The 25,912-nt window shown below is 37.6% G+C and overlaps 1 protein-coding gene across 4 annotated transcripts in view; it reads right to left on the bottom strand.

Moving 5' to 3' along the window:
* The window catches only part of kcna4 (potassium voltage-gated channel, shaker-related subfamily, member 4), a 103,603-nt gene that overhangs the window by 63,033 nt on the left and 14,658 nt on the right, over positions 1-25,912 (bottom strand). Inside the window, exon 3 of one of the 4 annotated variants that reach the window (XM_086070814.1) lies at positions 23,455-23,547. The exons of the other annotated variants lie outside the window; for them this stretch is intronic. The gene's annotated coding sequence lies outside the window, so the exon portion shown is untranslated. Of the gene's footprint in view, positions 1-23,454; positions 23,548-25,912 lie in introns of those variants that run through there. 4 annotated transcript variants of the gene reach the window in all.

Raw genomic sequence — 25,912 nt, 5'->3', positions numbered from 1 at the left:
ATAATAATAATAAAATAAAGTGAAAAATAGTTACTTTGCTTGGTAACAAGTTACTTTTATTATGAAGTAATTCAATTAGTAACTCCGTTACTTTTTTGAGCAAGTAATGAGTAACTATAACTAATTGCGTTTATAAAGTAACATTCCAAACACTGCTCACAAGGGGTGTGAATTGCCTAGTACCTGGCGATTCGATTCGTATCACGATTAATCCCGATACGAATCTATAATTTGATTATCACGATTTTTGTTTTTACTCAAATTTAGAAAGTACTAATCAGTAAACTTGTACATGTGCACTGTAAGATTTGTATGAAAATGTATTTATCTGAAAATTCAGGTTGCAGTCTGTTTCATATTTGAACAGCACTGAAATAAAATATTAAGGCTTAATGTTCCATTAATATAACATTCTTCCATGCTTAATGTGTGAATCCTAACCCTAAGCAAGACGTTTTGTTGAATATTCCCATTAAAAAATGTATGCTTAAAAATCGATTCGGCCGCATATTGAATCGATTCGAGAATTGCGCACTGTAATATTGCGATATATTGCCAAATCGAGTTTTTCTAACACCCCTACTAGTCACTATAACTAACTAATTAACTCTTCTCTTCTCTCACCTGCCTGTTGATGGCAATAGGTAGTGGAAGGGAACAGAGAGAAACATGACTTGAAAAAAAGATGACTACTCCATATTTCAAGGTACAATTCACACACAATGCACACGCGTTCTGTTTATTTATTTTTTTAATTGCGTGAGGCCCCCTGTGTCCATTTTAAGCAAGATGAACTCCATCAACCGTCCAATTGCGTCAAGGCCAGAGAGAGTCATGTTCTTATGAATATTAAAGGGGCAGAGTTCAATGCAAAGGTCGCCACCAAGGTCATAAAACGGGCCCAAGCAGTTGAAACCATTCATTGCACAATTACACATCTATCACTGCTCCCTGAACAAAACTGTCCACCCTTTCGTTGTAGACCAATGCCCACACTTATTATTTTTTTTTTTTTATCTCAACACTGCCAGACCTTCTGTTGGGAGGATGCCACGTGGCTGTGCAGCAGCACACCACCTGGATACATTGGTAAAGCACAAATGCAGACGGAAACCCAAACATCACGTCAAGTGTTCGTGCTCATATGTGCATGTTATTGTCGGGAAAGATTACATCGAAGCAGTGGTATTTTTACAAGGAAATAACCTATATGTTACATACCAGGAATTAACGAAACAACGGGGAAACAAAAAGACAAAAAAAACTAGTGCACTAGCACGATTGTTCAGAAATGCATCTGATATTTGTAAGGGATGGACAAACGTGCGTTCATAATGCTCACTTTTTTCCGGTGAGCACTCCTCGACTTTGCCAAAACATGATTTCATTTGTTACCGAGGCCATATCCGACTGCACTCTTCCCTTTTCGGCAATGTGTTTTGGCATGTGTCAGGGATGTGACTTTATGAGACAGGACGTACGGTTATTGCCCACTCAACCTCTATTTTTTTCAGAGTCATGCACAGGCATTTTTTTCCCCCCCAAAACAAAAAATACAATCATGGAAAGGGCTCCCTTATATGCATATGACCAAGGACGCTAACGTGATCATCACACACATCTCATTTCAGAGATATTACCTGCACTGAAGGGCAAAAGTGTCATTTTAACACTGTATGAAGTTAAAGCTCGTCTTCCACTGAATAAGGATGGTATCAGAGTAGTCACCGTTACCACTAGTACTTTTGAAATACAATTGAATTTTTTTTTTTTAAGTTAAATCAATGGCAATCTTCTATTCTTCTCATTTCTAATTTGTAGCTCCTGATTGTAAAACGGTCGCTGATACAAGTACCGATACTCGGGCTGATTGATTGTGGAAAAAATATCATCACAATTATTTTGGCAATAATTGAAATCCCGATTATTCAAACGATTCTTTATTTTTTGGTACAAAGCAAGAAAATGTTTAAGCATTTATTTATTTATTTAAGTATGTATGTTGGCAAAAACTTGAAGCTGGACAAAACAAACAAAACTAAAATATTAAGACAAATAAAAATCTTTGAAACACAATGATTATGCAAGTTGTTTTTAGATGAAACTAAATGTATTCAATTAATTATTTTAAAATCTAAAAAAGGTACAAATGTATACATTTAAATAACTCAAAAATGTGTTTTAATCATCTTTTTTTTTACGATTACGCTGATTTTGTGGTTGTGGAGTATAAAAATGTCAATTGAATTTCGATTAATTGCACAGCCCAAACCGATACCTTGAATTAAGGCCTGGTATCTGCCCGATGCGATACCTGGCATTGGTACTCGCCCATCCCTAATTTTTACCACAACTGAGAAAATTTCACGCTGGACATAAAAACTCCTCATTATTGTAACCACAGTGTAATTCTGTGTTTTAAGAATAATTGATTTGCCGATCACATCAGTGTGTCATTGCATCATGGGCAAGTGGAGGAAATGCCCCGAATTAGTTTTTGGTCTTTTATTGTACACTTTGGCATTTTCCCACTGCACAACGTTGAGACGTGTTAAAACAGCAGAATGAATTTGTCCTCAAAAATCCCAGCAGCATCTCCTGTGTGTTCAATCACACCTTTATTTACATCCACTTAACAAGAAAGGAAGAAATCATGAGTAAAAACACTTAAGGCGGTGAGTAAACAAGTTTCTCTATTCATTTGCTGCTAATGGAAAATGTAAGAGGAGACAAACCACAAATCCAATTCTCAAAATCAATCAGAGAGTTAAAAAAAAAAAAAGAAGCTTTTTAGAAGTTGCAACACAAAGTTCCTGTCGATCCTTTCTCCAGATCTTAAGCTGGGTGGCCTGTTCGAATAACAACTTTCACCAGTTTTCTTGCAGCATATAAAGTGCAATTTTTGGAGAAATTGCGCGGGAATGCCGATAGCTGAATGCTGGCCGTGGAAAGTGGTACTTAGAAAAAGTTCAATGGGGAAAAGTTGATATTTAACGTTAAATTGTGCGAATATAGTAAGTAATGCGGCGATATGTACCCAGGATGGCGTACGTTTTTGAAGCAAGTTGAAATTTGAATGGTGTCAATTCAGATGTGTGGGAGTTTTTGCACTGTAAAAAAAATGAGAGGAATAAAATGCTATAATAATCGTACTGAATAAAGGTCAGAAATTTCCACAATTAAGAAGCCAACAACACAAAATATGGTCAACACAAAAGAAGATAAATCCACAGCAAACACACTTTAGTGATATTCCATTTAACATTACAAATAAATGAAAAATCTTACTTAACAGTAAAACTAATTTCCAGCCAGTCATGTAATTTATCATGGAAGTAGCACATGAACTGTGTTTAATGTGTTCCCTGTGACTAGTGAGCGACCAGTCCAGGGTGCAAGTCAGATGGCTCCACTAATGAGAATAGCTAAAAATACACAACTTTTACCTTTACACATCATTTATCCATCATAATGAGAGCGAGTGTTTTTTAAGTGGAGCCAGTTTTGCATTGTCAGTGAGCACTGAGAAAGCCTCGTGGCATAACAATGAATCGAGATGATCACACTACACAATCATCAAGCAGAACTTTTACGGCGTCAAATATTTTCATTTTACTGTTCGTCCTCAGGCAGTGCAGTTGCACATTGGTTCGTGCTGCCACTTCGGTTTTTCTGTACAGTATTGGAAAACATGCTAAACATACTAGGTTCAGTGAAGACTGAAAAATGTGGGAGCAATGGAGAGCTGATGAGCGTTTATTCAGTATCCTTGCTATCCAGCTGCTCTTCGTTATCAAGATAATTCAATACACAAGTGCAGGGGTCTGCAATCTGTGGCTCTGGAGCCACATGTGGCTCTTTAGTCCCTCTCCAGTGGCTCCCTGTGGATCGCAAAAAATAATAATAATAATAATAATTGTAGTAATTATTATTTTTATTTATTTTTTTACATTTATTTTTTTTTCAGGTAAAATATTATTCACATGAATTAATGATAAAAAACATTAATAAAATAATAAAATATTCAAAAAATGCCAGATTCCAAATTAACTCATTCACTGCCATTGACGGCTATAGACGTCAAAAATTAATTTGAACTATTTCTATTAGTTTAACTTTTTTTTTCTCACTTTTGTTAACAAGAGTATGAAAACCTAGGGGGGAGGGATTATTGTATATTTAGAACAGATATAAAATTTGTGATTATTTGTGAGTTAACTAGTGAAGTCATGCAACTAATTACAATTTTAAAAAAAAATTGCCTGACGCACCTAGTTTTTAATAATCTTTTCTTTTCTTTTTATCGCATCAGGTGATTAAAATTTTTAATTGTAATTAATCGTATGACTTCAATAGTTAAGTCATGATTAATTACACATTTTATATCTGTTTTCTAGGTTTTTATATTCTTGTTAAAAGTGGTGGGGGGAATTAAACTAATAGAAATAGTTCAAATTAATGTTTTACGCCTATAGCCGTCAATGGCAGTGAATGAGTTAAGTTGATATAAAAAAAAATGATGGAATGTAGATGAAAATCTTTTAAAAATAGCCTAAAAATGTCCAAAAAGTGACCAAAAAATGTCCAAAAACAAAAGAAGAAATGCCAAAAATTACCACAAAATGTCGATAAAATTTAAAAAAAGGCAGAAAAAATGTCGGCAACACGGTGGATTCACTGGTTAGCCCCTCCACCTCCCAGTGCAGAGGACGTGAGATCAAGTCCGGGCATCGGCCTTCCTGGGTGGAGTTTGCATGTTCTCCCCGCGCCTGCGTGGCTTTTCTCTGGGTACTTGAACACTCTAAATTATCCCTAGGTGTCATTGTGAGTGTGGATGGTTGTTCGTCTCTGTGTGCCCTGCGATTGGCTGGCAATCAGTTCAGGGTGTACCCCGCCTACTGGGATAGGCTCCAACACCCCCCACGACACTTATGACGACTAAGCGGTTAAGAAAATGGATGGATGGATGGAAAAAATGTCAAAAAAGCCATAAAATGTCCAAAAAAGGAGAGGCAGAAATTTACCATATGTTCAAAAATTTGCCAAAAATTTCAGACATTTTACAGAAAGGCAGACAAATCAAAAAATATACAAATGAAAAGTATGAGAAATTACAAAAAGTTGGAAGAAAATTAATTGGATGCAGCAGATTTCTGTGTTCTGGTGCAGCTCTACTTAGTTATTGGGTACTAAGTACAATACATTAGACTAACACTAACACACTGTTCAGTTCATCATGATGTTCAAATGTTTTGCGGTTCCAGATTTTGTGTTTATTTATTTGGCCAACGCTAATGATGTGAAATGACTTGGCCGCACTAATAGAATGACAATGTCTTACTACTAGTATTTTTTCCCCCCACTCCTGCATGACATTTCTATACACTGGTAGAACAACTCTGGCATACTAGTCGGACAAATACGTGTTACTAGTGAGATGAAACTGTGAGCAACATGTAGCATAGTTGTCGAACTAGATGTCCCTTTCCATAAAACTGTTTTGTGCATTTATTCATTGTCTTTGTTATGGGGTTTAATATCCATGTATTGCTAGTACATGTCAGGGTTACTATAAAAATGGATTCCGATACAGTTACTCGCTAACTGCTAAAAAAAAAAAAAAAAATCCTAAATAACATAATCCAAATACCATCATTTTAATACCAAATATGTAGAAAAATTGAAGCAAGCAAACAAAATCAGTACGACATATTTTATATATTTGCCTGCAGGTCTTAATTATCTTACAAATGTTTAATAAGCATGCTTTTGGTCGGTGGGAAGAATCCTGATCACATGCAATTCAAATCCAAGGCACAAGACCTGTGACAAAGACATGCTAATTACTTGCACCATGCTGCAGATAGATTGATAGATAGATGGATGGATGGATGGATGGTTGGATGGATGGATGGATGGATGGTTGGTTGGATGGATGGTTGGATGGATGGTCGGATGGATGGATGGATGGATGGATGGATGGACGGTTGGATGGACGGATGGATGGTTGGTTTGAATGGATGGTTGGATGGATGGTTGGATGGATGGATGGATGGAGGAATGGATGGATGGATGATTGGATGGATGGATGGTTGGATGGATGGTCGGATGGTTGGATGGATGGTTGGATGGATGGACGGATGGATGGTCGGATGGATGGATGGATGGTTGGTTTGAATGGATGGTTGGATGGATGGATGGATGGATGGATGGCTGGATGGATGGATGGATGGATGGATGGATGGATGGATGGAAGGATGGATGATTGGATGGATGGATGGATGGATGGATGGTTGGATGGATAGATAGATAGATAGATAGATAGATAGATAGATAGATAGATAGATAGATAGATAGATAGATAGATAGATAGATAGATAGATAGATAGATAGATAGATAGATAGATAGATAGATAGATAGATAGATAGATAGATAGATAGATAGATAGATAGATGTGAATGTTGCGACCTTGAACGATCCCTGCAGGAGAAATCAACATTCGCTAGCTTTGCAAATGTTCTCCCCCTCAGTGGGATACAGGCTTTAGTTGCACATGGCAGGCTTTTTTCACTCTATCCCTGAAGGTAAAACCGAATGTAGATAGATTTGCTAGCTTCAGAAGTTTTTTTCAAACCTTTACACGTGACCAGTGATACGAGTAAAAGGTAAAACAGAGTTAGCATCAACCCTGTGTACTAGTAAACACTTGATCTACGCTAGTAAGACAATTCTGCACCATTTTAGAACAACTAGGGCGCACGTAGAACAGCATCTTAAATCCTTTGATAGAATGGTGTGCAGTCCAGCCCTCTAACCTTAGGCCAGCCGGGATAGTCTCCAGCAGTCATGAAACCATCAAAAAGGTGAGCGGATTTTCTCTTTATTTCATTTTCCCTGAAACATTTCTTAGGAGACTTTCCTCTCTAAAGCAATATTGTTTTTATTTTTGCTGTAAACAAAACATACTCTATTTAGAGTTTACACTTGATTTTCTACAACCACTTCAATGTTTCCCTGCAGAAAGGGATTCTCTCTGAAATCACTCAAAACAATTTTTAGTCTGCCAATAATTTTTCCGCACGGATCCATTCAGTTGAAGAATAAACAATGAGGTTTCCCGGGCCCTGCTGAAATTAATTAGTCATGTAACTCTGAATAGAAATGATTGAAATGTGTCCCGGAAAAAGATTTGTATCTTGAGACAAATATCCCCAAATTCTTCTCTTTGTCCGAGCAGTTGGCGTGTCGGTGTGCGGTTTGATTGACAGTAGCTGGCAGGCGGCCAGATTGTTGCACAGCACTGAACGGAGTCGAGGCGAAACGTGAGGCCACAGCGCGTCACCAGAAGGCGTTGGGAAGGGTCGCCCCTTCTAACGGGACCAAAGTCGCTCTGGCAAGCACATGTGCATGCTTTAAAAGTGCCTCGGCAAATTGCCAAAATAGCAACAGGATGTCACAGGTGTACACACGCACACGTATGTCACATTCATTCATTTAGTGGTTTACAAAAAATGTTTGTCAAAGGCTCACGGTAATGCGCTCTAATGAACTGTACGGTACTTTTACTTATTACTACTATCGTTGGCCAAATAAACAACCTAAATACAGTATATACCAGGGGAACTCAAACATGCAGCCTGGGGATCATTTGCGGCCCAAAGGATGACATTTTGCGGCCTCCTGTTTGACATTAAAATCTAATGTAGCACTAAGTAACTTTTTAACTTTAATAAAATATTTGCATACCTTTTCTGATGAAGCATCGACTTAAAACTAGTTGAATGGTACTTTTTTCCATGGCCTGAGGGGGTCTGTATCATTTTTTACCGGCACTAAGCAACTTTGAGGAGGATGGTAGGAACACTGCTACAAAAAAAACTACAAATGTACTGACTGCTTTGTGGCATACGTCACTTCCCCCTTTCTCTATTTGTTACAAAGACAGAAGTCAATTTAAATGTCAACGCTCGCAATGTGCTTGTCCTCATGGAAAATGTGGTCTTCCATCAGGCATAACATTACCGCTTTTGTCCGTTTGGCGTCGCCATAATCAACGTAAACTGAAAGTTCCTTAGTGTTCCTTTTAGCACCTATTTCCTGAGTTTAGTCATGTGATATTTATGAGCCGTGATTGGTCGTCACCTGAGCCCTGAGCAACTGTGATGTCATTTTCTATTGACAGAAAGTGGCAAAATTTTGCTGCTCATATTCCACAGAAACAATATTAATTAGGAAAACATATTTACACTCGTGGGGCCACATAGAACATATTGTAAAGAAAGTTTTGGACTTGACTTTCCCTTTAATCATTTTTGTCCCTGTCAAAGTGAGTCAGAATTGCAGATTTTATTGCTTTGCTTTCACAATTCTAAGGCGCTGTTATGTCTGCATGAACGTGACGAAACGGCCCCCATACAGCCCAGCTTGCCGCGAGAACCGTGACAAAATGCGGCAAAACGCACATCAAACCCTACAGAACGTGACAAAATTGCAAAAATATACTTGCTTCCCGTGCCACAAGTTAAGTATTTGGTTTTCATTAACATAAGATAACAGTGAGGTAGGCAGGTGAAGCAAAAAGCTTTTCAAAGAGAAAAGGAAAAGGGCGACTGAAAAGGTATTTTTCTTTGCCCTTGGATGCTGCTTGATTAGACAGCTGAGGTTAATCACAATGTAAGCAGGAGTGCTGATTATGGGCCAGCTTCCCAGATTGTCATTTAACCTCATTGTGGGCTCAAAAGTGATTCTTTCAACTGAGATAAGATTTATTGTTCTCCATAAATGTTTTACAAAGTTGAAAGCACAAGAAAGACTAACAAGGGCCAAGATGAATACGAAACATTGCGTAACTGTGCCACTGTCCTGTATTCCTTGATACCTGCTATAATTCATTGGCGTATATAAATAAGTAACGCCTTTAAAAATTGTTTTTAAAAAATTGTAACAAAACAAAAAAAGAGCGATGATGATGACTTGTTGACTCGGGAAGGCTGCTGAATGAATAATACTGAGCTCTCAAAAAATAAATAAATACATAAATATTCTAAAAAATACAAAATAAAAGTACAGTATGTGCAATGGGGACAAGGGACAATATAATAAAACAAAATAATTTACCATACTTCTACCATGGATATAGATTTTTTTATGATTTCTCAAAGCTAAAAAAATGTCAATATGTACACAGCCTGTGCCACAACCCGTTTTCTTTTTCATCTTACTATTTGAGTTTGATTAATTGTATTGAATATCCTTGAAAATGCACACTGCATTTTTGTGTTTGAGCATATTCTAAACATGGAATTATTTTTCATTGTTAACTAATGTCATTCTAAAAACACAGTAAAACACTAAACTAAATTAAAGTTTCAACATTGAATTTTTTTTTAAATAATTTCAGAACGATATTGAGTAAATGGTTTGTCCTCTTTAATTAACCTGCCTGATTGATAATTGTGATGCACTCGAGGGAGTTCTTCACATTATCAATCTGGTACTTCAATAGGCAGACCCGTTCGGGAAAGGCGGGACTTGCTATAAAATACTTCAAGCTGATTGGACGATGCGGCATCTTTGCACATTTTTGACATCTTGTCTTTCATCTCGTCATAGGAAAGGGGGGAGCACGAACAGCATTACCAGATGAAAATGCACGAAACTCCTCTCACTGTTCATATTCAACAAGGAAAACTCTGCGAGAACATAATTTATTGCAGCATCCATTCGTCTGTTAAGTTTGTTTGTTTCCCCCCCTTATTGGTTTTGTCCTGCCTAAACAACACGTGATTGGTCCGATCGGAAAATGATCGGTTTGCAAACGTATCAGCAGGAGCGGTACAAGATGTATTCTCCGGAGTTTGTGAACTCGCAAATACCGCGAGAATTCATCTTGCTGCAAGGTTACTCTTTAATGTGACAGTGTGTAATCTTTAGTGCCATCTAGTGGTGAACTAATAATTCATTCAATTTAAAAGAACACTATTGATTTCAATAGAATGCAAAAAAAAAAAAGTTCTATCACCTCAACGTACATTTTTTTCAGATAATTGTAGACTAGTAATCACTAATTATATTACATGGCTGGAATCTCACCTTACAAGAGCTGCTGCCATGTTTCGCCACCATCTTCCTGCTATGGATGCCCAAAGGACAACTTTGCAAGCATAGTTAGCCGAGAAGCTCGTCAAAATAAGAATTGGTGGTAGACTTGCGAAGTGTGGTCTCTCTGAGCCACCGTAGTGTGCGTGCTTTGAAATGCATCATATAGCGACATCTCGTGGTCACTTATTACACACTGTCACTTCTGTTCTGTTGGCTCATTTGCAGCACCAGGTGGGCATTAGTTGTGGCCCACTGTAGTAGTTCAGATCCTATTTGGCTGACAGAACGTTTTGTGTTAGCCTTTCTTTCTCCGAGTTCCGCTCCACAGGGCTGTATTTTGGGGTCCCTGCTGTTTTCATTATATTTGCTGCCCCTCTGTTCCATCTTAAGAAAACATGGTATTTCATTTCACTGCTATGTGGATGACAGTTAGTTAACACCTTGAATCTGATATCCATAGATCTGAATCAGGCCTCAGTGATATGTGGACGAAAAATCAAAAATGAATCTGAAATCTTACATGTGAGTGAGGGCAAAGCGACCAGACACTTTGGATATCACCATCATTTGTAAATCAATACTACAGCAAATGAAAATGAAAAAGTTTTGCGCAGAGGTGGCAAATCCAAGTCCGGAAAGTAAAAACCCTGCCACAGTTGGCTTTAGCCCCAGGTGCTAGCGAGCTAGCTAGCTCCCTAACTAGCTCCCATCGTGCTCGTTTACCTGCTAGCTAGCTAGCACTTGCGGCTAAAGCCAAACTGTGGCAGGGTTTTTACTTTCTGGACCTGGATTTGCCACCTGGTTTTGCATATGTACAGTTTTGTTCCAGGTGTTCAGTAAATATAAGCACGGTGATATTGGGTCATTGCTACAAAAACAAAACATTTAGGACTTGCTGTGTCAAGTTGTGGTATCACAATAATCACACTCAGGTGCTTGCTGGTGCTTTCAGATCATGTTTGACTTTTGCTGTGAAGCACTCAGTTTGAAATAAACTTTACAGGCTAATAATAACTGACAGTGTATAAGCCGCTCAGGGCTACAGTATTATCACAAAGCAAAGTACGGACTCATATGCATGACTCAAAGCACAAGAGTTGAGTTCAGGACGGGTTCAGGACAGAGGTAAGCGGCCCAACACATGCACAGCTATCAAAAAAGTTTGCTGCAAAAACAAACTCGAAAACATAACCGGGTCATGTCCGTATTTAAAATGATACTGAGCATTGTGAGCAATAATACTTTTTCTGGCATGGAACCACATTTCGTAAAAATAATCTTACACACTTTATTAAGAAGATATACCCCCCCTGCCCCCCAACCAATCAGCATAACAATAATGATGTCACTATTAAAATATATACAATGATGAAAAGCCACAAAAGTTAAACATGTTTCACTAAAAGGCACTAAAAATAGATTCCGAATGACTGCACTTCCAACTATTTCATGGCATCATAAAGGGACATGAGCCATGCTTATGGCTGTCTAACTCATTTACTAGGACATTCGCATTAAAAACACAACCAAGAATCTGCCAGGATTATGAATGAAAAATGGGATCTGTGTAAAACAGGTTTTTAAATACTCAAACTACAACAACCTACAACACACAAGTCAACCAAGATAGAGCCCACGTTGCTTTTAATAACAATCACATAAAAGAAATGATGACAGGTCCTGGAAGGAATCAGCATATTGAACCGTATTTTCTTCCCTCCAATGTTACTTTTTCCGAGTGGCTGTGCAGGGTCTGCATTTAAATGAAACAGACATGGTGTAACATTCACGGCATAATGCATAATTCAGACCACCACTGTGCCTTAAACGCTACTCACCAGCTGTTACATAGTCACACTGTGTAGTATGAAAAACAAAGCTCCTGCTCAGCTACTCAAAGCACAATGTTATGGTTCTGCATAGCTGAACAGACTTAGCCACAGAGGGAAACAGTCTTATTTATCATCTGTGTCTCCCCATTTGCCAAATTGGGGGGGGGGGGGGGGCTGTTCTTTCTCAGCTAAAAAAGTCTGAAAGAGCTTTGTTTTTTTTAAGAATCTACTCACTCGGTCACTACTCATGGTAGAGTTTTCCACTGGAAAACAGCTCATATCATATTATTCCAGTTTTTGTTGCCATGGCGATGATTATGTTTACCTCAAACATTTGTAACAACACGGCGCCTCTTCACTCTTACTTTGGGAACATGGCTAAGGGCAGTAATGAAGTTCCCTTCCGAGATTTGCACTCCTCAACTGGATAGGAAAAAAATGTGATAGTGAAAATAGAAATTGACCTTTAATGTGATTTAAAATGTATCTAAGCAATGTGTATAAATGGTTTTAATTTAAAACAATATTACGCAAAAAAACATCAATGAACATATACAGTATATATCCTTGGACAAATTTCTCAACTAAGTAATGCCTTGATATATGAGTTGAATTTGGTTCCGTGACCATGCTCATAACTCAAAATGATCTTTCCCTGACGGAATGAATGAAAATACCAATAATCTGTTCCAGCCTTGTAAAAAAAATGCAATGTGTGTTTCAATTAGAAAGAATAAATTCTACTTTATGAAAGCACAGAAATTAATAATCAAATAGATTATTGCAGCCTAGAGTACGGTCTGATATATTGATACGATACGATATCAGCAGAAATGATACTAAATAAAAGCATTTATTTATTTATTTGTAGAAAATGTTACAAGAGACTTGATCAAGTGAGCGCAATCAAACAAAGAGCAATAGTCAGCAACAATAAATATGAGAAAATATCACCCATTTTCCAAACATACTGTACATTTAACCTCAAGAAGAGAACCTAGAAGAGCAGGAACGGACTGCTTTAATATCACTGCTAATATTGGAGATTTTGGATGTCCAATATAATCCAATATGTTTTTTGTTTTTGGATGATACCAGACCGATATCCGATATCAATATCAGCTCAGGACACCCCTTATACAGTTCGAGAGAAACACAGCAAGAAGAGTTTCAAAACGGACTCAGTAAGGTAGTCAGTCTACATTTGTTGCTCCGCCGTGTGTGTTCAAGTACCCTTAAACAGGTATAGCACCATGACACAGATGCAATTTGCTAGCGCTTGTATAGCATTTGATAATGCGTGGCAGCCTGAAGCTAAACTGGCAGAAAAAATATCTTTGTTTTGTGTGTAATTTGACAGTAAAAGTCAACCGGAAATGGCGAAAAAAAACAGCTGTAAGATACTTTTTGGAAGAAATGTTCACTATGTGCCAAATTTCGTACTGCTTGCTGCGAAGTGAGGTAAGTTGCATTCACTGCCACCATGGAACTCGAATCCTAATTTTTTCCCTCTCAAGTCGAAGAAAAAAGTTGTCCAAACGACACTCGTACTTGGAAAAGCCCAAAAGTCGAGTCACTCGTACCTCAATGCACCACTTTATTACACTTTCAGGCTAAAAGCAGCTTTTCTCATTTTAATGTAAATGATTGCAAGCAGTGCAATACAAAAATTTAAAAAACTCACCACGCTCACGATGCGCCACGCGTCAGATTTATATGCGCACAGCTACTTTACTTCATCTCACTTCAATGTATAAAGCTAAGTGTTTTGTGGAATATAACACTGAAGATCATTATGATGGCATGTCTCTATAAATTGTAAAAAAAAAAAATCTGCATCTATGCTGCCGCTGAAGAAAGAAGCACTTAATTTCCATCAATAAATATCAGTACGTTATGTACAGTATATCAATGTTATTCAAACATTACATTTCAGTATGAAGCCAATAAGTAAGTACTATTTGAGATTGCCTTCCCCATAAAAGGAAATGAAATATTCATCTTTGCTTGAGGAGAGTTTTCAACATAATAGATGGGAACGTAACCCTCAAACAACATTAAATGGAAGCAATTGATCAAGTGTGACAGGCAGGATGGGGGCGGGGTGGGGGGAGGGGGGGCACAGGGAGCACATTTTGACAGCCATGAATTAAAACAAAAATGTGAGCAAAATTCAATCTGGACACACCATAGCTGTCACTGATTTAGTCTCACAATACATATATGACCTTGCTTTTTTTCAGTGTCATGATGTCATCATTTACATCTGAACTTTAAGCCTGCAGAATATTGAAATGCAATGAATCAAAATAGGAAGGTAATATTAACTCATTCACTGCCATTGACGGCTATAGACGTCAAAAATTCATTTCTATTGGTTTAACATGTTTTTCCACTTTTGTTAACAAGAGTATGAAAACCTAGGAAAAAAATATTGTACATTTAGAACATATATAACATTTGTGATTAATCATGAGTTAACTATTGAAGTCATGTGATTAATTACAATAACAATTTTGAATCAAATTTTTAATCTTTTCTAAAAAAAATTAAAAAGGATTAAAAAATGTCTAGGTTTTCATACTCAAAAACTAAAAAAAAGTTAAACTAATAGAAATAGTTAAAATTATTTTTTTGACGTTTATAGGCGTCGATGGCAGTGAATGAGTTAAATGATTTTAATAGTTACATCAGCAAAAGTTTCCTTTTCTTCTGGCATCTTCAAACACAATCAAGATCAACTTAGATTTGACTTTGCACAACATGATTGGATGTTAATTGCTTCACTATACCATGCATGCAATGCATCTGAATTCCTTGTTACTGCACACATTTCTTCACAACTTCCCTTCGATTCCTCATTTGTCTGTTCAAGGACAGAGACAAAGCACAGACTTGGCTCTTTTCATTTCATCTCACCTGTAGCTTCCTAAACTAGCTGATTGCGTTCATAGTCACCGCATTATGTAATTTGACATGATTCAAGGGTGAAAGAATGAAAGCTTTAAAAAAAAAAAAAACGCTATAAACACATGCTGACATACTGTAGGTTTTGGGGAGCTTTTTTCCCCCTCTCTCTCTCTTAACAATACAAAATGGTTTTGATCAAAATGTCAGCTTCATGAATGATGAGGCTCTGCAGTAAACAGCCAGTCAGTGCAGGAAATGCTGTACCTATTTTTAACCACAAACATGCACTTTTTTCAGCAGGGACACATGGGAGGGTTCCAATTAGCTCACAGGAAACCCACAGAGACAAAAAAGAAAAAAGAAAAGAAAAGATGGCTCATAGTAAGTCTTTCCTCACATGCTGACACACTGCACCAGGAGGAAGAGGGGATAAACATTCTTAAATTCTCTCGAAAGATCTTGGCTTCTGTTGTATATATATATTTTTTAATCAGATTAGTAGAAATAGCACTTTTTCGTCTTTTGAATGTTACATGTACAAAGCCTGGAAATATTCATAATGTACTGACTGCATTGCGTTTCATCCAGTATTCAGTCAAGACTTCAACAAATATATTCGATGGGATGATTTTAAATGTCTGAAAAGCAATTTTACTGTTTTTCCTTGGCTCAATTTGAGGCTCATGTCTCAAATCCCTTGTGGAGGTCTAAAGAAACACAATTATGAAAATGGGCTCGTTTATCTAAATTACTGCTTGCGGTTAGTAGTTTTGTGAACGCGCCATTTTATAAAAGCTTTGAGAAACAAACACAAAGCCTTTCTTCATTCATTTTCCATCTTTATATATTTGTCTTGTTTTTGACTGTTCAATATGTCCTTAAACTTGTTCCTTCATTCATGTCAACATTTCATTCATGGACACCCACTTACTCCTCCGTTCACCTTTTCCATTCTGACCTTCTTTTCAGGCTCATTGCAAATAAACTTTTTGCAATTGGGTTTCATAAATTCATTGCCAGCTCAACACAGTTCTCATAAAACTAATAAAAGATTTAGAGCATTACATTCTTTTTCAGAATTGGAGTACCGGTGGACACAAAAATATATTTATTGCACGTTAGGAAATATTAATCTACAGAAATCAATGACTAAAATTACATGGGTTATTTGTAAAACCAAATTCCAATTTACTAAAGTTGAGTACTTTTCTGGCCAAATTTTCAAAACACTGTCAAATACTAACTGGATTTAGCTTCTGCATTTATGCATTCTTAAATGAACAATTTCACAAGTTATTACTTTTTATTTAAAAATGTCCTCTTTTTCACTCTTTTTTAGTAGGGATGGTTGAGTACCAATATCATGAATCGTATCGAGCTGATACCCAACCTTATTTCAAGGTATCGGTAACCGTGACGGCTGCTGGTACCGTACCAGCTGCCCTCTTGTGGCCATTTTATGATAATGAACTAGAAATTAGAAAAAAATAGGAAATTGCCATTAAATTCATGCAATTTTAACGAAAGATGCCAAATTAGGATATATAAATGTTTCTTTAAATTTTTTTGTTATTTTTAATTGTTTTTTTATTTTGTGTATATAAAGTACTAGTGATATAACACTTTTGATGTCTGTGTAGTGGTTCACTGGCCTGATTTTTGTACACGGATTGATAATGTGAACGTGTGTGAATGGTCTATTGTATGCGCCCTGTGATTGACTGGCGACCAATCCAGGGTGTTTCTACCAAGAAATGTTCCTATCTGCTAATGACGTTTGATTTGATGGCTGCGCATACTGAGGTCAGTTTATAATGTGAGTGATCCGAGTTTTAATTTGACTGACAGCTCATCTGCTTTGTCCTTCACGGCCAAATCAGCGCCATTCCTTCAAACAATGATGTCATGCTTTTATTTCGACATCATTTGAGGAAGGGGAAATGAATGAGAAAGAAAAATTTTTTGGACATTACCTGCATTATCTCAGTGTAAATCAGGATAACTTTGGTGGGAAATTCAGAAGCGGCGAGTCATTCGTGTCCCTTTTCTGGACTCGTGTCCCTTTTGTGAACTGTTTCAGGTCACAGGCAAGCATGGCGCTTATCCCAACTGACTCATCAGCCAATCGGGGGACTTGTATACTTAAAGATACAAAGAAGGATGATTTGTTCCAGTTTAAAATGATGAAACAGAAGGGAGTGTTAACATGCCTTATGCATCAGTAACATTTTAGTATTCTAGTCTTCCAGTTATTCTCTATCAGTCCAGTTTCTTGTCATTTTTGTGAGTGTGGGAGATTTATGGTTCACACAAAGAGATACTGAGGCTGAGGGAAAACTTGACAAATCAGCCATTTGTTAGCCATGTAAAATTATATGGAACTTTCCATCAGTGCTGAGGCAGCGACTCCAACCTGCCAAGTCTGTCTAACGAAGAGGCAAAAAAAAAAAAGCCATGATTGCATAAAGCCAGGAGTTGGCTGGATGGAGAACGGATTTACTGTTAGTGGCCTGAGAAGTAAAACAAAAATCCTAAAAGAGGATGGTGTGGTTCTTCTTTCCATAATCCAACAGACGTCAATGAAAGTTTTCCAAAATAGCAGCATGGGCTGGACCAAAGAAAAAGAAACTGCAAAGTCGCCTGGACATAAAGATGATTTTCACCCGCGAGGTACAGTAAGAGAATAGCCAAGACCGGCTACAGTTTTCCCAGATGTATTTCCATTTGGTGCTTTTAATAAGATATCATTGCATTTGTCAGGTCAACCACTAAACATGAAAACGGAGTCTTTCGACAAGCAGGCACGCCAGCTTTCTGTTGGCCATGTGGGCTAGTGAACAAACTAAACAATGTCATTTCTCCATATGCTCATTCAAAGCCATTCACTGCCAATTACAAAAAGCCGTATGTTTTGCATAACCGCTTTTTAAAAGATGTCTTTGTTTCAAACGCTTTTAATTGACAGGCAAAATATAGTGGGCCCGCATGTGATGAAACATGGCCGATGTAGTAACAAGGAGGTTGTTGACTTACATAACGTAAAGAGCACAATTATAGAAGTTAATAGGATGGAATTGTAGAATTGGCGGAGAGAGACAAGGGGCAGAAGGGCAAGATAACAAACGATCTGAATGAGAGCTATTGGAGCATGAATAATTAAAAGCTTCCCGCTGCAGTCAAAGAAATAAAGTAAATTGTGGGAGCCAGTGGGAGGATGTGAGTACAAGTGGGGAGCGAGGCAGTAGCACAGAGGGACACAGTCGAGCGCTTTGGCTCGTCCCGTTTATTTGCTGAATATGAGGATGTGCAAGCAAAATTGGCAAGCTGAAGTGAGCTTCGACTGGAGGCCACTGTTGCTACTCTTCATCCCGATCTTGCGCTACATTGTTGTCGTTGGCAAAAGGTTGTCAACGTTAGTTTGGGATGGCATATTTCTGCTTTTCCCAGTAGCAACAGAACCCTATTTGGCAACTTAAGACAGTGTTCGTAATGGAACTACGTATGAGGCCAGACACAACTGTATTACCCAAAAAGACAAAATCAATTTTCTATACCTATTGTCCTGTTCAGGGTCACAGAACCTGGAGCCAATCCCAGTTGAATAACCTACGAATACATCGACCTGATTTAAAGAAGCTGTTATCAGATCAGGTACCAAAAGTAACTCGTGCATGTAAGGGTACTGTGTCCATATTGAATGCCTTTCAAAAGAACTCGATGTTGTAAGGAATACAGTTTAAAGAAATTAACAGTAAGAATAGCACCGGAAAATCCCATTTCAAAAAATTACGTATAATACGTTGCCCTGATTTGTGGGCATCCTTTAATACACTGGCCAACTTCTTTTTTTTTTGAGCGCCAAAAGATATTTTAATGATTAATGAGTTATTCTGGGCAACTTGGCTCTAGTTTTAGAGGTATGGATATTTTTGACAATTCATTGATTGATTATATTCATTTGGGGATATAAATGATGCTTGCAGTTTATTCTCTAATAAAAGTGAAACAAACTTGATGTTTACTGCTAATATTACATAATATTCTAAAGTTTTACTTTTTTTGCAAATAGAAAGCTCTCTGTGATAGTGATTGTCGTCTTTCACGATACTGTATATATATATTTAAAAAAAAAAAGAATACTGTATGTAAATGCTTGAAAAGACTCAAAGTTGTAGGTTAAAGAGAATACCAATGTGAACATTTGCATATATTTTTAGCTTTTTCGTTTAAAAAAAAAACATGGAATATCTCATTATGTCTTAAATTGCAATTGTGCTTAGCAGCTGACCAGAGACACATTAGTCAGTGAGATTTTAGGCAAATCTCTCGTGACGTCAGAACCACAGTAGCGATTTTGCCTGCTTTAACAGCTCAAACAACTATTTGAGTAAGCTTGGCTTGTTAAAAAGAGATGAGTAAGAATGCGTGCAAGTTCTTTTCATTTATTAAACTGCGTCTGCCTTAGGAAAGTAACCTGACAGCTCTCGCCAGCCTTTATGCGCTAGCTAGCCGCTAACGCTGGCATTGCCGCTAAATTGTGGCAACAGGCGGCATATAATAATACAATGTCAGCATAATTCGGTAGTTTTTTTGGGTGTCGTTAATCAAAATGAATTTGACTTTGATTTCAAGAAGACATTGTGTTGTTGACGTCGATATCAACTGTTACAGAAACGCAGCTAACTACAGTGACTCGAAAAACGGACTCAAGTCAGTTATGCTGCAACATGCTGCCAGGAGCAACTTCAAAATAAAAGCATACCAAGGTACTGATGTCAGTTTATTACTTTATTTTGAAATATTTGATTTTGAAGTTATCTCTGTGTTCTGTCATGGATAGCTGCTCATGGAGCACATGAGAGCAATTTTGGGGAAACGATGTACTTTAAATTACACACATTTCTAACACTAGACATTAAATATCATGTTGGAATGAAAGTTAGCTTTTTTTTTTTTCTTTTTTTTTACAATATCAAGTCTTATAATGTATTTTATTTACGGGATTTGAAGGTAATCTAGACCAGAGATAGACAGTAACCAATAAAGGGTACAGGGTATGTATCCTAAAGTACATAAACTATGTACCCTATTTTACATACTGTATTTGTAAATATATAATATTAATAACGGTACAATTTGTAACCTGTTAAAGGATACAGTAGATACTAATAATATTCAGATGATGTCTTTTTGTTTGTTTGTTTGTTTGTTTGTTTGTTTGTTTGTTTGTTTGTTTGTTTGTTTGTTTGTTTGTTTGCTATTGAGATGAGCGTTGGCAATCGGACCGTTTGCACACTATATGCACTGCATCCATCTTCACTACGTAAACGTAAACGGAAGAAGCAAGCATCCAAAGAAACACACGAGAAATCTCTTTTACTACCAACATTTCACTCGCCCCATTGTTTATGGCAAACATAAATCCATTTCATGCTTCTCTACGTACAGCACAAGAGGCTGGTGTTGATGAGAAATATAGTTCAGACGAGCAAACTATCGTAATCTATCTATAAATCTGATGCCAGTGGAGCAAACAAGCACAAACAATCCATTTCCCAAAGTTAAGAATTCCGAGCATTTCCACTCATCTTCCTCATGCTCATCATCATAAGTGGGCAAAGACCCAGTAATAGATTTTGACCGTTCGAGTGCAAACCAGTCACAGCAAATGTTATTGTTTATGGCAATGCTTCTGCATCGGTCTCACCTCTGACCTCCTGTTCTGGCTGTAAGGCTCATCCAGCGTCCAATCCGCACATGCACAGGAATTGGCGCTACAGCGTTAAGATTCACAGCAACTCCCGTGCACAATTACAAATCAAAGCATTTGCAGGGATCGAGATGAAGTGTGTGTGGGGGATCTCGGTCTTGGCCGACCGTGAAAGTGACTCATCTCCATGTAAGATAGTCAAGCCTCGGCGCGCCGATTGGTCGAGTACAGCGTCCTCGTGCACAAATAAATGCGCGCACATGCACACACAGCGAGATGCACCCGAGGCCCTTTAGAGCAAGCATTAGTCACTCCACATAAAAGCATCTAGTCACTCCAAAGCAGGGGAGCAGAGAACAAGTGGGAGACAAGGTCTGTGGAGGTCTGGTCATGGCGGCCATTTTCCAAAAAAGAAAACTGAGGAAGTCTTCACGTTGGAGAGTCAAGTTTGCGTAACAGTGATCGATACAGGAGGAGACGCCCCTGCTCCGGGCTCATGTTGGATTTGTGTCTCCCATGTCTACACCGAGCCAGTCTAGAACATGGGCTGAAACCTGAGGCCATATGACTGTAATAGATGTTGACTGCACACGTGACACTTACGTAACCACATATTACCTATCAGAATTTGGCGGGCATGAAAGTCACACTGTCCAGAAAAACTCACTGTTTTTATGATTAATTAAAGTGTTTATGGACAGTTTACCAACATGTACATTATGGACATGTCTTCATATTATCTGCAATCAAGACAAAAGTTTGAAGGCTAAAGTCGATGACATATACACTTTGTGACTTTCACCAATCAACAAAGTGATTAGGTAAGAACCGTATCCCCTTGCCTTGGAGAAATGGCATAACATAAGGAGTGAACAATTGATTTCCTTGTTTATTTAATCAACAGTTTGTATTTCTGAATTAAATTCACATGATGCATGGTACTAACTAAAAATTTTGAGTGAGACAATCTCTACTGCAATGCATTTCGAGAGCATTTATTATGCAGACCTCAAAATTCTATATTAAAACAGCACTCTATTGTAAATAAATAAATAAATACTGTTATTATAATATAAATCCCTGGATTGGCCGCCAACCAGTTCAGGGTGCACTACTGCCCGACGCCAGCTGCGATAGGCTCCAGCGACCCTTGTGAGGAATAAGCGGTTAAGAAAATGATGGATATAACATAAATATTAATATACTTTTGAGTAGGGGTGTAACGATAACGGCATTATCGTGATATCGCAATATTAAAACGGCCACAATATCATCGTATCAAAAGCAGCACATCTGTTCAAAATGTGAAGTGGACTTCCATGTGTGCAATTCTAGCACCCTCTGGTGGCGAGTTCAAGTTTCATAAGAGATGTTTTAGCCCTTCTATGTTTAAAATCCACGCTACTGGTCAGATGAAAGGGAACGTAATATGCTTGTGAACCGGGTCAATATGTGGAGGAACTCAATGTGTGCGTGCTTTAGCAAGTAAATTAAGTGTTAGCAGAGATTGTAGGTGGATTATATGCATTAGTGTTATGTACAAAAGCACAATAATGTATTGTTGTTTTTTTTAGTATGAGCACATTTTTTTACAATATTGTGGCCTCCGCACAATATCGTGATCATTAGCGTATTGTGAGCTTTATATGGTGCTAATATCGTTTACGTATTGTGTGTGTTTGGATATCGTTACATCCCTACTTTTGAGTTTACCTCTTCCGGGTTGATGTCGAAAATAAGGGAAAATATTTTTTGGGATGTACCTGTAGTTCGATGTTCTCCGCTTCAATGCGGGCAATTTCAGCCAGACTTCTGTGAAAGGTGTACTTGATCACCCAAGCACTTAACACCGGTTTTGACAATGAACATCCGGGCATTTTTTACATTTCTGCTCATTACGCGGTGACAACAAACTATTGCCTTTGCCTGGGCTGTGACTAGCATACAAACCAGTCAGATTGTTCAAACTGCATTTCATCACTTTTTGAAATAAAAATAATCCTCACTAATCAAATGACAACGATCCAAAGTCCAATGTTTTTCAATGAGCTTCCTTTCACGAGGCAAACGTAAACAACAAAGATGGCTGATTACGATAAATTGTTTGTTGCTCTGGTTAACGTAGTCAGTCCAAATCACGTTGGGTTACGTGAAGTCACTCATTTCAGATCATTAAATTAATGACATAATACATAAAGACATAAATGTGCTTTTGATTGTGTTAATTATGTTTTGCGATTCACATTCTGTCGAGTGATGTCAAATTGAAGTCAGTCAAAAAAGTCGTAAATGCTCATAAAGCAAAATTATAGAGATGAACAAAATTGAACATACAACATTTTCTCTATAAAAATAAATAATGATACTCCAGGCTGTCTGTGTATTGTTGGCACGGAGACAAGGCCAAAGACCCAAACTCAAGTGAAGGAGCAGTTTGGCCAGTTTGTTATCTCGAACAATTGATTAGATAAATCCGGTGAGACAGCATAGCTAATAATAAGTTTGATCAGATATAAACTCAGATGAAAACTTTGGAAATACTGTTTTATTCCTTTGTTTCTCCGCTTTAATAACACCAATTGGAGTTCTATTATATTGTTGTCACCATAGCATCTTGTGCGGACCGTGATTCCGTGCAATGACAAACACATTGTGTGAGTAGCCGTGCAAAATGGACCAAATCGCCTGGAAGACTTTCCATGCAACTGGATGATCGCCTTCTCCCACGCTAACATTAAAAACAATACCTATCATTTCACTCAATCGGAGTAGCATGTGGAAACCACAACAGCCTGAAGCCTTAGGCGTCACCAGCCAATCATATTTTGCTGTTGAATGGCGTCTCAGTATTCCACCAGGAGTTGTTGAATGAAGGTCGGTGAAGGTATTTGTGGTTTGTTACTCGAGCGCAGGGCTTCCCAATCTTTTGGAAACTGACAGCAACATCCTGTTTGCTGATTCATATGAAAGGCTGCCACCAGTTTGACAGACTTCTGAAATAACAAATGTGCTGAAATTACTTTTAATTGTGTCATTCCTGAACATTGAGAACATATATGTATGTGAAGACATTGATCAAGTTAATGATTTTTAACAATAACACTTGACAGTAGTTCTATAAATATGCAAGTGTTTACATTTTCTAATTATTCCATCTACAACATTCCCAGGAAATCACAGTGTCCCGGCTGTGGTGTTTTACGTCATTGTAAAGGTGCCTATAAGGTTTACCAACAATATGAAGTATAACAATTGGAATTAAAGGGATTCTTATGACGTTTCAAGGTTATGAACGGCTCACAGTGAACCAGTAATAATTCATTATCGTGTGGCACAAAGGGCAGGCTCAATTACTTCCGTAATTAGTCATGTCATTAATTTTTTATTGACCTAGAGCTGTTTTCATATAAATATTGACTGTAATTATGACTTTACTATTGCTTCAGTACACGGTAGGTTAGTGATAGACAAATTCAGGTTATGTTGCTGTCCTAGAAACGGATCTGTAAACCCGGCAACCCTTGTACTAAGGAGAAAAAAATTGTTGATTAAAATAAGGTTTCCACACTTTTTGAGAGCTTAAGATGAATATGAACTAAACTACATAGAGGCATTTGCATCTCAGCTATTTCACACTTTTTTTCTCTCTCTCTTATTGTTCATTCGGTAATTTTACCGATTTGACGTGTCATCATCATTGCTCTTTTTTTATTTTTTATTAATTCTTATTTTGCATGTGCGTGTGTGTGTGTGTATTCATTAGTTCACCTAAAACCTATTAAAAATCCCATACCGTTCACCTAAACCGAATACTTCAGAATCCAGCTCGAGTCGTGAGGTTGTCAGGAGACCCGAGGAAGGATCAAAGAAAAGATAGGAAAGTGAAATCCAGCACCGACCAGACATTACCTACTTCCCACCGGGTTACCAACCAGAGTCTTTCACCAACCCCAGAAACATCTCAATTCCAACAAATCAGGGAAACCTCAAGAGACCAAAGGAGAGACTGAGGAAAGGAAGGAAGGACAGACGAAGTCGAGTGAGATCCACAGACACCAGCCAGCTATTTCACACTTAATGCTGCAATAGTTACTGCATGACAGGAATATCATTACCAACTCTGTCATCATCATTTTGGAGTTGTTGTTTTTTTGTTTTATGAAAAATTTGAATTTCTGATTAGGAATTACGGTAGATCTCAACAGAAAACCCTGACCAAATTAAGACCTGTGAAAACAAACAGGATAGACACTTGTAGGATATGACGCCATTGCTCAACTGTTCAAATGGCACACACGTTGCTGAATAGATTGTCTGGACCTGATTTGTTCCAAATATCTGGATTATTATGGGAAGATTTATAGAAAAAGATTATGAAAATGTTCTGCTAATTTGCATAACCATGTTCGTGTATACATTTTCATCTTCTAGATATACATAAACATCCAATAATAGCAAGTCTTGTCTGGATTCTTCAGGAACTGAAAGCAAACCAAATGAACTGAAATGAAGCACTAATGCAGGAGTAGCAGAAGAAATATTAATTTCTATGGAAAGAATATTTTTAAATCAACTGGGATCTTCTCCAGCTCCCTGCGACCCTGAACAGTGTAAGTGATGTTGAAAATGATTGGATTTGATGGATGCTTTTTGAGAATCCAAAATACACCCTGCTAAGATTTTGGACACGGTTCAGGTTGTTTTTTTTTGTAATAAAAACCTTCAGCACTGTTACACTTGTTTTTTTTTTTTTTTTTTGTGGCAACGATAGGGGAAGTAAAGCCGATAAGTCTGGTAAATGTTTGTCTTTGTTTATTTCCATACAAACTAGAGCTGTCAAATTTTTTTAATATACATTTTTACAATCAGATTAATCCCATTTTATAGTTATGATTAACACGATTAATCACTTCATTAAAAAGGCTTTTTATCCCAAAAAAAAATGTGACAGCACTTATACAAAAAATTCACAATTCAAACTACAGGTTCTGGAGCCCAACCCATTACATCATAGAATCATTTCTGCGGATGGGGATTGGGCAACATGACACCCAGGTAGATTTCATTAGCTTAGTTTAATTAGCAGTGCAATGTACACGTCTAGGATGACGTAACGTAATAAAGCCGAGGATATTGTCAGATTAATGCAGCCAATTGGAAAGAGGGGACACGGAAGAGGAGAAATGACTCGGGTTGCTCCCCTTCAATAGAGTAACATTGCGTAACCACTGGCCAGTAGCTGCAAGATGGTTTAAATTGACACTGGGCTAGTAATCCCAAGCGTACGTTGATAACTGCTTTTGTCACAATGAGCTTTGAGCAGTGAGTTAACGTTGGTAATGGGGGGTGACAAATAAT

This window comes from Leptonotus elevatus, chromosome 3 (genome assembly GCF_054856555.1).
Source record: "Leptonotus elevatus isolate MCC_2025b chromosome 3, RoL_Lele_1.0, whole genome shotgun sequence".
Classification (NCBI taxonomy): domain Eukaryota; kingdom Metazoa; phylum Chordata; class Actinopteri; order Syngnathiformes; family Syngnathidae; genus Leptonotus; species Leptonotus elevatus.
Note: the sequence above shows the minus strand (reverse complement) of the source record. Positions and strands in the feature narration are given on the sequence as shown.